Source organism: Ylistrum balloti, unplaced genomic scaffold, assembly GCF_031769215.1.
Source record: "Ylistrum balloti isolate Yb309-2 unplaced genomic scaffold, AGI_CSIRO_Ybal_v1 Utg369802, whole genome shotgun sequence".
NCBI classification, from domain to species: Eukaryota; Metazoa; Mollusca; class Bivalvia; order Pectinida; family Pectinidae; genus Ylistrum; species Ylistrum balloti.
The window spans coordinates 1773529-1787865 of record NW_026781979.1 but is presented as its reverse complement, the minus strand read 5'-3'; the positions used below and the strand labels follow the sequence as shown (position 1 = coordinate 1787865).

The 14337-nt window shown below is 38.8% G+C and overlaps 1 protein-coding gene across 1 annotated transcript in view; it reads left to right on the top strand.

Moving 5' to 3' along the window:
* The first annotated feature begins 5450 nt into the window (after positions 1-5450).
* Positions 5451-14337, top strand: part of LOC132544559 (neuronal acetylcholine receptor subunit alpha-10-like) — a 201414-nt gene continuing 192527 nt past the window's right edge. Inside the window, exon 1 of the mRNA XM_060208173.1 lies at positions 5451-5552. The gene's annotated coding sequence lies outside the window, so the exon portion shown is untranslated. The remainder of the gene's footprint in view (positions 5553-14337) is intronic.

Sequence of the window (14337 nt, the reverse complement as noted above, 5' to 3'; positions counted from 1 at the left end):
TAAATATATTACCTTTCCGTGTAAATGCGATCACAGTAAAAATTTAGATCCCTAACTCACGGTACTTTAAGCAGATGTGTAGACACTATAGAATATCACACTGTAGCATACGTTTCAACACAACAGGTGGCTTGGCAGTGCCGAGTGCTTTACGTCATCAGAACCAGTACAGAACGTCATGCTCGCGTCATATCCTACAGCGTGTGGATGTGTTGATTTCGTATCAAAGTTGATCGTAAAGATTTAGATCGTTTTAGTCATAAAGTGAAGAGTTTGAGTCTGTTGTAATTTATAATCTGTATACAAATGACTGTGGCTTTTATTCTTTCTTTTTTGTATCAACCATATTTATGCACTCAAAGCAAAATGATTTCATCCCGGGTTAAATGAAGAAAAAAAAAAAAACTAAATCGTTTGGACCTACAATTTTTATCTTGTTGGCGATGTTTGAGGTATGAAGAGGCTGTATGTGTACATGTACGATACAGTTATTGAGATACAGGCTTACTCAATCGGTGTTGGACATGTAATATAGAAGTACATGTGAACTAGGTGATTGATGTAAATAAAACGATGTACTGTTTGAGGCGTGTGGTGTGTATGTTTGTTTCTGTAGACGGATGAAGGGCTTGAGCTTCCAGCAGCGTCTACAACAAAAAGTGTTTTAAAAGCTGTGCAGAGTAGCCTCCCTTCCCTGTTAATAAAATGAAGTAATCAACTGTATGTTTGGTTGTTTCTGTAGACAGATGAATGGCGTGAGCTTCCAGCAGCATCTACAACAAAAATGTTTAAAAAGCTGTGCAGAGTAGTCTCCCTTCCTGTTAATAAAAGGAAGTAACCAACTGTATGTACATGTATATGTGTTTGATACTGACAAAAGAAAACGACAGTTAAGGTTACTGTTTCAAAATATTGGTATCAAGTCTTAAACTGCAGCCGAGTAACGCGTCGTTACAGATGATGACGTCAGATAATGACGTGTTACATACATAGTATTCTTACTTGAGCAATCACAAACTACCGAGCCGATTCGTGTTCTGCAACATCTTATCTAGTCGCAACTTCTGGATTTCCTTGCTGAGGGAAGACATGTATTGAGACGTATGGGGTAGAGATGTTACGTCATGATTTCATTTAGGCATCGCATCTTGAAGAAAAACAGAAAGGAATGTTATAAAAAGTGAAACGAATATATCCAAGCAGGAAACGACGGTGTAATTAATTAGCAGAGGAAATGCCTCGTGTCCTATCGATCGCAGGCCACAGTACATACTGTAATGGACCGGGACTGTGGTAAGACCTGACCCGGCAGGGATCGGGCGGGATTAATGGCCGTCACCGGGGATCACGCTGACCGTAAATCTCGGATTTTATGGGGGAAACTCCGAAGCAAATTACAAATATATCTTTTACAATTTTCCTAACTGTTTGCATAACAACCGTGCATTTATTCCTGCAGAGAAAGTCTGCTGTCAGCACGTGTGGGACATAATTATGTGGCGAACATCATTGCTATACAGTAGGACTCGCTGGGTTTAGTTACTGGTAAGCTATCAACTCGAGGCCGCATTTTGTTGACAAGTTACGCCCGTCCAGTCGCTCACTGGCGTGAACTACTTTGTATTCACATTTACACCGAGTATGTCTGTTAGCACTGTAGAAATCACGGTGACGGAATAATAAATCTCCCGAAAATAATGTTGAAATAGGAAAGACCGGGGGACAATCCATGCTCGGTCGACACGGCTGAAGAAGTAGGTCTTTCCACAGAACGTCTGCATATATCAACATCGGCTCACGTCAAACGACCCACTGTCGCTCGTAAAACCTCGGACGTGAGGAGGTCCCGCGAGAGTTCATTACATCCGGATGCTCATTACTTACTGGCGTAGCAGATTACACCAATGATATTATCACAAACGGTTCCGTTGTTATCTTTTTTTACTTAATCCCAGAAAGATTGTTGGTGAGGTTCTGAGTCGGTACAGTATATACCTACAACGATTCATTAAGAACTGAACCATTTACTAGTGGCAATGGCATTAAAGAGCATGGAATGATAGTCTTACTTAGAACAAAGGATGCCGAACTAAGAACATAAGCACTAATTGAAGGACAATGGCTTTGCCCGGGACTGCAAGCCTCTGATTTTGAAGGGCTCCGACCGTGCCGGGACAGCAAACTGTGCATCACAAGCTGTTGGAAAAATGACACAGAAATGACTGAAACTTCGCAACAGCTGTCAACTTAAGTCAGGGATTGAATGACATCATTTTATTGTTGATGAAGTGCTCCACGGTTCGTCAAAATAAGCAAATAATATAACTGAAAACATAAAACCATTATCCTAGACGATATCAAGTAAACCATTTGATACGCGTATGTACAAAGTGGAAAAAAAGACGTTCTGCTATAGTAGGCGTTTTCTGCTTTACCCACGTCACTTGCTCTGTGGTTCCAGGTCAAATAGTGTCGTGTATTTCTAAAGAGAACCCAGTAAGAATGAGCATGGCTTCCTGATTTACATGGTTTTATTTGTCACGTCGTAACTGCAATACGTCATGCAATTTCTGTCTGTGATGGTTTCGTCGTTCTAGGTCAGTGATGACAAGGGTCTTAGTTTGAAACCTAGGACGCGACTGAGGAAAATTCAAAGTGATCGAAATAGATGTCGAATTCTAGATAGGGAGGTGCACTAGTCCCATAGTTCAATATTTGCAGTCAAAATATCAGAAATCTAGCATAACAGAATACTAAGCATCAAATTAATGAGCGATTTATGAAATTTACTTATAGGGGCCAATATGTGATACTTGCACTCATTAATTTGTATTTCATCTTTCTCCACAAAGAACTTACGTCTCGTAATCCTAAATTATGAAGACATACATTTCAATCTACAACAAAGTAAGTAATGTGTTTGATATAATTACGTCATTTGTCCTATCACAAAGTATTAAACGTATTCAGACGCATACCACATACTAGTCATTTTCTTTCAAGTGAGAACATACTTTTCCAATCACTCACCTTCGATTTACCCACGTGAGAAAATCATCTATCCAATCACTCACCTTCTATAAACCCACATGACAACACCATCTACCAATCATTCACCTTCTAATCTCCCACGTGACAACACCATCTATCCAATCACTCACCTCCTATACACCCACGTGACAACACCATCTCTCTAATCACTCACCTTCTATTCACCCACGTGGGAAAATCATCTCTCCATTCATTCATCTTTTTATTATCTTTCCAATTACATGTTTTTTCTTTGCTATGTGAACAACATACGTTACAACTCGTATGGATACGTGAGAGCAGTGTGTATCTATTTTACAGTCCAAAACCTCTGCTGAATCTTGACTGATCTGTTGAAAACATTTTTTTTTCGCGATGTTTACTCTCATTATCCTAACACGCCATTTGTCATATCTTAAAATAACTGTCAAGTCGTTGGTGTTGTAAAGAGAAAATGTTGAACATGTATTTTTATACAAATCGTCCACTATCCCTAAGTTTTTAACAATTCTTTTGAAAGGGACGAGAGAAGAAGAAAAATGTTTCTGTTGTATAATGACGAAAAAATCCCATATTTTATATAAAATGTACTAGAGAATGATGTACTGGTGTGGGATGAGTCGGAATGATTCTGTACCGAGAGTGCTGAAATACGACGAGTGGTTAGGGACTTCATTATCCACCGTTATTGTTGATACTCGATCTATAAACCACGGGAATTCTCTTTATTTCGCGTGAGAACTCCTCTGATAAACAACTACATATATCAATATGTCTTCTACAGTAATATACAGTGTATTTTGATTACGACGCAAAATGTATAGTTATAACAATGATGCAGCATGCACATAAATGAATTATCAGACAACAATAAACAAACAAACAAGTTTAAATCGACAAATTTTAACTGGGTATTGTTAAGATGGAGGTGTTGACTAGCTGTTTGTAATGGCGAGATGAAGACCAGTGAGTTTGTGTCGCCTTTCCTACACGCGATCCAGTAGCGTGTTTGAGGGTTCCCCTTGGGGCGCGGTCTTCACACGACTCTCCGTAACATCACAGCATCGCTGGGCAAGCCATCTCCCAAACGTCTCCCCTAAATGCAGTTTACTGCAGAGTCACATGCAGATGCCATCTCCGACGCTGTTACGACAAGCAAGGTGTAGGCTCACAGCCGCGCTAGGGATAAGGTGAAAACCATTTTTTTTTATTTTTTAAATCACCGAGATGTTTCCACGGCGATGACGAATAGAACAATTGAAATCAACAGCAGAAAGCAATTTTAGATTCAGTGATGAGACATGTATCAAATTGAATCTTCGGACTGGAACGCCAAAAATATAATCAATATTTAGAAAAAAAAACTGAAGAGATTTGTATAGTGGGTGCTCCCTTGACGCCCCAATGGTTTATGTTGTAGAAAGCCCCCTGGGACGTCTTCCCATCATGTATAGTTTGATTAAATATCTTTTTTATCAACGTATAGAGATATCTCTTGTCAGATTGCTACACGTTTAATCGCTTGCTGGTTCGAGTGTGGCCAACGCAGCAGAAGTAACGGTTATCGCCTACTCTGGCCTTCCACCTACCAAATGATGTATGACCGTGTTCGAATGACTGGACACACTCCAGCACCCCTACATTAGCTCCGTCTGACATCACCATCATCATCAACATCATCGTCACCTCAATCACCATCATCATCATCATTACAACTACCATCAACTCAATCATCATCATCATCATCATCATCATCATCATCATCGTCATCGTCGTCTTCCTCGTCGTCCTCGTCGTCGTCTACAGATCTCGCCAAATTGATCACTCTCAATAAAAGACATTTCATCACCAACTACAGCTTATCTTATGGTTGCATGTAGTTCTAGACCAACCAATGTCATCTGATCGTAATAAATTACAGAGTAGTATTGTGTTATAGCGATACCGTACATTATACGCATATTAATATTGACGCTAAAGTTCTCAGTCTAATTGGTGCTGATGGCGTCAATAATTCGATGAATTTCTCCTTTAAGTAGCCATTTTTATGTTCTAGTGACTTTAAAGACCCATTGGCACACAGAATCCTAATGAAAAATAATATGGCTATCTGGCAGAGGAAAAGCGATTGATGAAGCGAAAAAATACATAGTTCCGTAGATATACTGATGTATAAAATCCAGATATGTTTAGGGCGGCATGTGTACATGTCTGACTGAGCAATAAAAAGGCATGGGCCATGGAAGGGAGCCATATGTATCGTTTTCACGTTCGGAAATCTAAGATAACGTCAGCAGGTGAAGAAGTGTCGGGGTGAGAGTAGCTTAATACACCTTAACAATGATCTCTCAACAGTATACACTTCTCTCGGAACAACTATTGCACGTGTTTATCTTAGTTACGCGCAACACAACAGGTAATGGACGTGCTCATGTAAAGTGACGAAACATATTCCGTAAGTGGATTACCATGTGTTTAACTCCGATATACACAACCCTTGAGTGGAATTACTGCTTGTGAATGTGAGTAAATCAATTTTCTGCGTATTGTTTATCGAATGGTGTATTTAACATACATTAAATAGTTGCTGTTAACGCCGTATCATTACCTACTTTAACGTTAATTTATCGATAATTAGGAGAAATTGTCAGGTCATAGAGAACACTAGCCATCTGGAAGCAATACAAGCGTTTTGAAGACGCTGAGTTCAACTGGCAAGACATGAAAATGTTTGGAAATCATTGACGTATAGCATTATAGGATTCCAAATCAAATTGCGAACAGCTATATCAACAGATACTTTTTGTTTAAAGATGATATATAAAAATGAAATAATGTTTGGAATTATTTTCAAGAATATGGTTTTAGCATAGGTTTAATAACTTGACGATGAGTTTAACAATATATTCGTCGAGTTTTGTAGAAAGTTCTGTCCCTCTGTTGGCTGACTTGTTCTATTTTCTATACGATGCTTAATTTATCAAATAACTTATTGCAAACAGATCACTAAGACCTTGCAAAATTTCATTCTTCATACATACATATGTATATTAGTGATATCTTGTCTTCAAGTAAGCCGTTTCTTCGTATTTTCCCTACACCAATACAAACAGGGTTAGTCTTCCAATCAGCTGTATAATAAGCGTTATAATTTCAAGTTCCCTATTCTAAACTTTCTGTTTCTACATGACACCATTCCTGCTTTCCTAACCTATGGTGGTTACTTTGCCACAATTTTTTCTCAGATTCAACGGTTTTTTCCTAAAATCACGAACTTCGTGCAAGATAAGGATAGCTGATCAATACAGGCTATAGAAATAAAGGGAATGTTAGCGTCGTCATTATGATCTCATTGAAAAATATTCTACTTCTCTATGCGATATGAAGTTGGACGTGTTTGATGCTCACTAATATGCCAAATGGTTCTGTTGTAATTTATCTTATTCACATTAGGGAACATGACATTACTTACTTTGGTTGAACATTTATATGTTAGGTGTCGTCGATGAAGCAAAAATCACCTATTCTTCTGGTACATCTGGTCTTATTCTCCATGTACGTTTTCAAACGTCTCCATGTACTTAACAATTTTTTAATATTTTGTTCTAATCAATTGAATTTAAGATTATGTTGACACGTCGGTATTTATTCTTTTGTTCTGTTTGTCTCGGTAAAAGTACATGTGCATCTGCACGAAATATTTTCCTCTGTGTTTTTTTTTTATGAATGATGATAACACGGTCGCATACTACGATACAACAAGAGGTCAAAGGGGAATATATTGTCACCTAGTTAAGTTCGGTAAAATTGCTTCAGCTAAACTAAAATAAAAGTAATTTAAAGTTCAGTATATATTTCCTCTGTTATTTCCCACCCCTCTGCTGCAAATGGGGTAAGATGCACCTATCAAGGATGCTTCACATCTGTAGACAAAATTTAATCATTACCAAAGAAGAAAGGTTTAAAGTATTCGCCCCGAGGCTCCTTGGGTTCAAAACACAGCATTTATGTTCTACTTTATCAACTATACTTTATAGTTGATAGTTTCAGACCAAATCTAAAAGAAGAAGAAGAAGTAAAAAAAAAAAAAAAAAAAAACCCTTCATGCTAGCAGAAGAATTTTAAAGTGATCCCTCTATTTTTCCTATTTGGCCTATTAGACCTACCGTTTATACAAAATTTAGTCATTTTTTCCTTCAAATAAAGAAGGAATTTATAAACTTTATTCTGCTATATGAGTATATTTTCTTTTAGATTAGGAAAGAATCCTGGCAGTCCCACACAACCTTTTAAAATTTTGTTCTATTTCCCCAATAGAGCCCTGACCCTCATCCCCCAACCACCATTAATACTAAATTGATTCTACTCCACCCAAGAATATTTCAGACCAAGATTGGAACGGTATCCAAACATTCTTACAAAAGAAGGATTCTGAAGAATTTGTTATATATCTCCAATTGGTTTCCTTGCCTCCTGCCCAAGATGAACAAAACCAATCGTTTAAGTAAAATAAATTCCTCTTCCCCTAAGGATGATTTCGACCAAATAATTACAACTAAATCTAGGCACTCCTGAAGAACAGGGATTTTAAAGAATTTACTCTATGTCCTCAAATTTGCATCAATCACCCCTCACACCCCAATTGGCCGAGACCCTCATTTCTACAAAACAGGTGCCCTTGGGACCATGTAAGCTAAAAAAAATTCGGCACATATATTAGCCAAACTATGCCACTGTTGTCAAAAAACGGCAATTTAAAAGGTTTGGTATCAAGGTAACAATATTCAGAAGTATAAAACCACAGTTAACATACAATGTTACTGGATGTGTCGAGTGGTGATCAATTTAGCGAAATTTGAGAGTAACTTCCTGTGTCCTCTACAGCGCGTAATACGCTTGCATGCTTTGACGGATTACACGGAATGGCGGATGTCGGGTCACTCGGACCTGTAAACGACGATAACAATTAGTTGTATGCACCTCACGGGTCGGAGACTCGGGGTCTCTGCCTTGGGAGGAAGATTCTTCACGGTTTTACGACGTGGCCTCCAGGATGTTCCTACACTTTGGAAATACCATGTGACAAGTTCAGTGTGAAAACCGGAACACGCCATCAAATAGCAGCAAAGATAATTACATAATGCTACACCAATATTATATAATGTCACACTCTCTCCATTAAGATTTGTCAGATCCATAGTCGCCATGAAAATTAGATACCAGAATAGCATTGTTATATGGTATTTGTAATAATGTGTGAAAGACAGATTTGTTGAGAGACTGTAGGTATACGTGTAAGTACATATAGGTTTTTGTATATCGGTTAGTATTTATATGGAATGCAAATGTAGGTACCAGGAATTGATAACAGATATTTCCGACAGTTTGTTTTGTTTTCCGTCTACAGATTTTTTAACTCTGCGGTAAGTTTGCGCGTGCGCATATCTGACACAAAGACGTCGATCAGGTTTAACTATTTTTGGAAGGAATCTATTCAGAGTAAAAGTCTTTAAAAAGTATCACTGATGTAATGCGAATACTTTTCACGGAAAAGACAAAGTGCTCGAAATTACACGGGGACCACCTTTAATAAAATCATATTTTTTCACTGACGTGGGATACAAGTACACGTAATTATTCAGCAGCTGGCGCCTTCACTGTCGGAATACACCTGTCACATTTATATATCTATATTCGCTGTATTCGACGGTGACGGAAAACCGCTGTATTTGCCAAAATTGCTTTTTCATTTACTTCGTTTTTACATTTAAAAATATCTATTGCTGTTTAGATAATCAATTTTATTTGTAGGTATGGACAAGTTTATTTACAAATATCCCTAAAAAGCGCGGAGCAGTTATTTTCATCAGACATACTTCAGCGTAATGTCAACGCTAGGTAAACATACATTTAACAACGAACAACATACACGGAACTGAATAATGCATATATTTAAGACACTGACCATATGCTCTCTCTTTTTCTCCCTTTCTCTATGTATAAATCATGTCACTTTTCGCCTGTGAATATTGTTTTTTTCGGCGGCGGCGGTGCAATTGATTCTTACAAACCAAAATAAAACATAATTCGGACTCAAATCAGTAAAACTTTGGGAAAACATAAACAAAGAGAAGATTTACATGTTAATAACCGAAAAAGTACACGAGACTAGATAAATTTATATTAACCACCATCGAATGCATCTAACTTCATATCGCACAAAGAAACATGTGGCCATTACGCTGTGCCATAATCACCAACAATCTCTCGAGAGTTTATCTGTCCGCTGTCTTTAGCTGTCTTTCACGAAAATCATGATATTGGGGACATGCACTTGGATAAACACCATTGTGTTTGGGCACGCGGGATTGTTACTATGTAGAAATGGGAAGATTGAAATCATCACTTTTAGCAAACAGTTTAGTTGAAAGCTTTCTTTGTTAGACGCGTTGGAGGTAAACGTCGAGGTAATTGGCTAATGTAGGAGGAGAATCTCATCACCATGATGACCAATTTTGGTGATAGTATACGATGGGTATTGCTACGATATTCCCTGCTATTGAGAATTTTATCCAAAGAAATCTGACGTCATCAACTGACGTCTCATGGCATAGACATTTGACTTTATTGAGAGATTTTAACATTACCACTGTTTCTTACACAGAAATCTTTTTAAGTCACTTTACACGTGTTATCAAATGCAACGAGGAATTATAATCACCGCGTGTTTTTCATGAGCTAGTATGCAATACACTGCGTTAATGCAATGTTACACATTTATCACCACACATTTTAAACATTTGTCCGTACATATCTGCATTGCTATTTTTTCCACCTTTACGTATTATTTTGTTCTCATCGATCAACATTCTCTTTTTTTTCATCTGTATAGACCGTTGAATAGGTGTACATCAATTTCACCACATGTGTCCTCACAGTTACAAATGTTTCTCTCTCTTACAAATGTACTCAGTGGCACTCGTTTAGGCATCTTGTTTTGAATGATAGCTTTTTTGATGGCGTCTATTATGATAGCGCTGATTTTAACAACATCTCAACCATTCTGGGCATTTGTAGGACTATTAGGCCTTAGGCTACGTCCGTAGATCTTTCGCAGACTGCTTGTATTTTTGAGTTCACTTGTTCTTCGTAAATCCATTTTTGTTACATGTAATTTATTCGTTATTGCGATCGATAGATCAGTGCCGATTTTTTAAGAAAATTGATATCAAAAATGGAGAAAGGCAGGATAACACTGAATCAATGATGAAAGACTGTACTGATAGACTCTATCATCGTTACTAGTACATATATATCTTAGCTGATCTACGCATGCTTTCCTTTATTTCTACACGTGCTTTCATCTATATTTACGTGTTTTTATCTCTGCGCATATGTCTTGCATGACATACACGTGTTATACATGCGAAGTCTTCGCTAATATTTACATTTACGGATTTTGTCTTTACACAAATGAACCAGACGGTATACACGTTTTCATTCATAAGAATATGTCTTCGCCGATGTACACGTGTGTGTTTTCAGCAATACACATACATCTTAGACGATAAACACGTGTATCAATTCCTAAGCATACGTCTTCACCAATACCAATATGCACAGATGCTATTTTTTTTATCTCTCTTTCTATATATATATACCTATGTCTTACACAATAAGGATTATATAGATATACATTATTATTTGTGGTGTTGACGCACGTGGCTGTATCTTACACGATTTCCATTTGATACATGGTTGCTGAAATGGAATATGATTAAACACATTACATTAGTCTCACATCAAATGGAAACTAACGATATTAAATTAGATATTGTTAGATTCTAATATGTATAATAGGATTGTGGGTACACGTGCTTTAGTACGGTATAGCAGGTAATACAGGAGATATGATACACATATGAATACCGTCTACACGCGTGTGATGCAAGCAAAGCACGTGTTAAATCATCAATTAGGCGGATCCATTCAGAACCAAACTCCTACACAGGTAGTATTATGTAGCGACTTTATCGATTTTCTAGAAAGACGACTTTCATCAAGTTTCAACCTCAATTGTATTTTGGTTATAAAATTTAAAAGAAGGTGTTGCAGCTATAGCAAGACTCAACTTAAATTCAACAGTCGTGTTAAATTTTTAACACATAGTAGGGAATATTCCTGTACAGTAGTACAACCTGTGTAGTCATTGTGGGGAATAGTCCTGTACAGTAGTACAAGCAGTGTAGTCATTGTGGGGAATAGTCTTGTACAGTAGTACAAGCAGTGTAGTCATTGTGGGGAATAGTCCTGTACAGTAGTACAAGCTGTGTAGTCATTGTGGGGAATAGTCCTGTACAGTAGTACAAGCAGTGTAGTCATTGTGGGGAATAGAGAGATAAATATCCCTTTTGTTCATATTTGCACTAGTTTTATTGAATTTAAGCTTGAATTATGATTCTGTTCACATGTTGGTATTTTCTTGTTGTTTCTGTAAATGACTACTGCCTTGGCTTCGTTAGATTTGTTATCAGTTCACAGCCAGTTTTTAGTGATGGCCGTATAACCATAGCTACTATGGAGTAACATCTAACCAGGAGTGATCTTTGTTAGATATCGGATATCAAAGACACCGGCACATTTATACAGGTCAGGCGAGACACTTCAATGTAAGGAGACGGCACAGTAATACAGGTCAGGCGAGACACTTCAATGTAAGGAGACGGTACAGGAATACAGGTCAGGCGAGACACTTCAATGTAAGGAGACGGCACCGTAATACAGGTCAGGCGAGACACTTCAATGTAAGGAGACGGTACAGGAATACAGGTCAGGCGAGACACTTCAATGTAAGGAGACGGCACCGTAATACAGGTCAGGCGAGACACTTCAATGTAAGGAGACGGCACATTAATGCAGGTCAGGCGAGACACTTCAATGTAAGGAGACGGCACAGTAATACAGGTCAGGCGAGACACTTCAATGTAAGGAGACGGCACCGTAATACAGGTCAGGCGAGACACTTCAATGTAAGGAGACGGCACCGTAATACAGGTCAGGCGAGACACTTCAATGTAAGGAGACGGCACATTAATACAGGTCAGGCGAGACACTTCAATGTAAGGAGACGGCACCGTAATACAGGTCAGGCGAGACACTTCAATGTAAGGAGACGGCACCGTAATACAGGTCAGGCGAGACACTTCAATGTAAGGAGACGGCACAGGAATACAGGTCAGGCGAGACACTTCAATGTAAGGAGACGGCACCGTAATACAGGTCAGGCAAGACACTTCAATGTAAGGAGACGGCACATTTATACAGGTCAGGCAAGACACTACAATGTAAGGAGACGGTACAGGAATACAGGTCAGGCAAGACACTACAATGTAAGGAGACGGCACAGGAATACAGGTCAGGCGAGACAGTTCAATGTAAGGTGACGGCACATTAATACAGGTCAGGCTGGACACTACAATGTAAGGAGACGGCACATTTATACAGGTCAGGCAAGACACTACAATGTAAGGAGACGGCACAGGAATACAGGTCAGGCGAGACACTTCGATGTAAGGAAACGGCATAGTAATACAGGTCAGGCGGGACACTATATGTCAGGAGACGGCACAGTAATACAGGTCAAGCAAGACACTTCAATGTAAGGAGACAGCACATTAATACAGGTCAGGCGGGACAGTACAATGTAAGGAGACGGCACAGTAATACAGGTCATGCGAGACACTACAATGTAAGGAGACGGCACATTAATACAGATCAGGCGAGACACTTCAATGTAAGGAGACGGCACATTAATACAGGTCAGGCGAGACACTTCAATGTAAGGAGACGGCACATTAATACAGGTCAGGCGGGACACTACAATGTAAGGAGACGGCACAGTAATACAGGCCAGGCGGGACACTACAATGTAAGGAGACGGCACATTAATACAGGTCAGGCTGGACACTACAATGTAAGGAGACGGCACATTTATACAGGTCAGGCAAGACACTACAATGTAAGGAGACGGCACAGGAATACAGGTCAGGCGAGACAGTTCAATGTCAGGAGACGGCACATTAATACAGGTCAGGCGAGACACTTCAATGTAAGGAGACGGCATAGTAATACAGGTCAGGCGGGACACTAAATGTCAGGAGACGGCACAGTAATACAGGTCATGCGAGACACTACAATGTAAGGAGACGGCACATTAATACAGATCAGGCGAGACACTTCAATGTAAGGTGACGGCACATTAATACAGGTCAGGCGAGAAACTTCAATGTAAGGAGACGGCACATTAATACAGGTCAGGCGAGACACTTCAATGTAAGGAGACGGCACATTAATACAGGTCAGGCGGGACACTACAATGTAAGGAGACGGCACAGTAATACAGGCCAGGCGGGACACTACAATGTAAGGAGACGGTACATTAATACAGGCCAGGCAAGACAGTTCAATGTAAGGAGACGGCACATTAATACAGGTCAGACTGGACACTACAATGTAAGGAGTAGGTTAACGAAAATAACATGATACAAATGTACAGGGTAAAGGAAACTAGATGAGTACAGAATCATCCTTACCGTGTTGTCTCGTCTCGATTTTGCATCGTCACCATCCCATCCCTCCAGTCAGCTTCACTCCTTTTTCGTTATTCTAGCTTTCCCTCAATCTCGTTTTGCCTGCCTTCTTGTCTTAATTCTTTCTTCGCTCTCCATATGGCCTCACCTTTCCTCTCTTAACTTTTCTCTCTCCCGTCATCTCAACCACCACTCTCATCTTGCTTCGACCTAAAATTTATTATTACCTTTCATCCTGTTAACAGAAGATTAAAAAATGTTTGTCTTTGAAAACATGTCATCCAGATTGATTTCTCAAAAGAAATAGAAAATCCAAAGTTATGTGTCTATGGAAACAGATCATCTAAAGTTATGTGTCTATGGAAACAGATCATCTTAAGTTATGTGTCTATGGAAACAGATCATCTAAAGTTATGTGTCTATGGAAACAGATTATTTAAAGTTATGTGTCTATGGAAATAGGGCATCTTAAGTTATGTGTCTATGGAAACAGGGCATCTAAAGTTATGTATCTATGGAAACAGGGCATCTTAAGTTATTATATGTCTATGGAAACAGTTCATTTAAAGATATATGTCTGTGGAAACAGGGCATCTAAAGTTATGTGTCTGTGGAAACAGGGCATCTAAAGTTATGTGTCTATGGAAACAGATCATCTAAAGTTATGTGTCTTTGAAAACATGTCATCCAAATTGATTTGTCAAAAGAAATAGGAAAT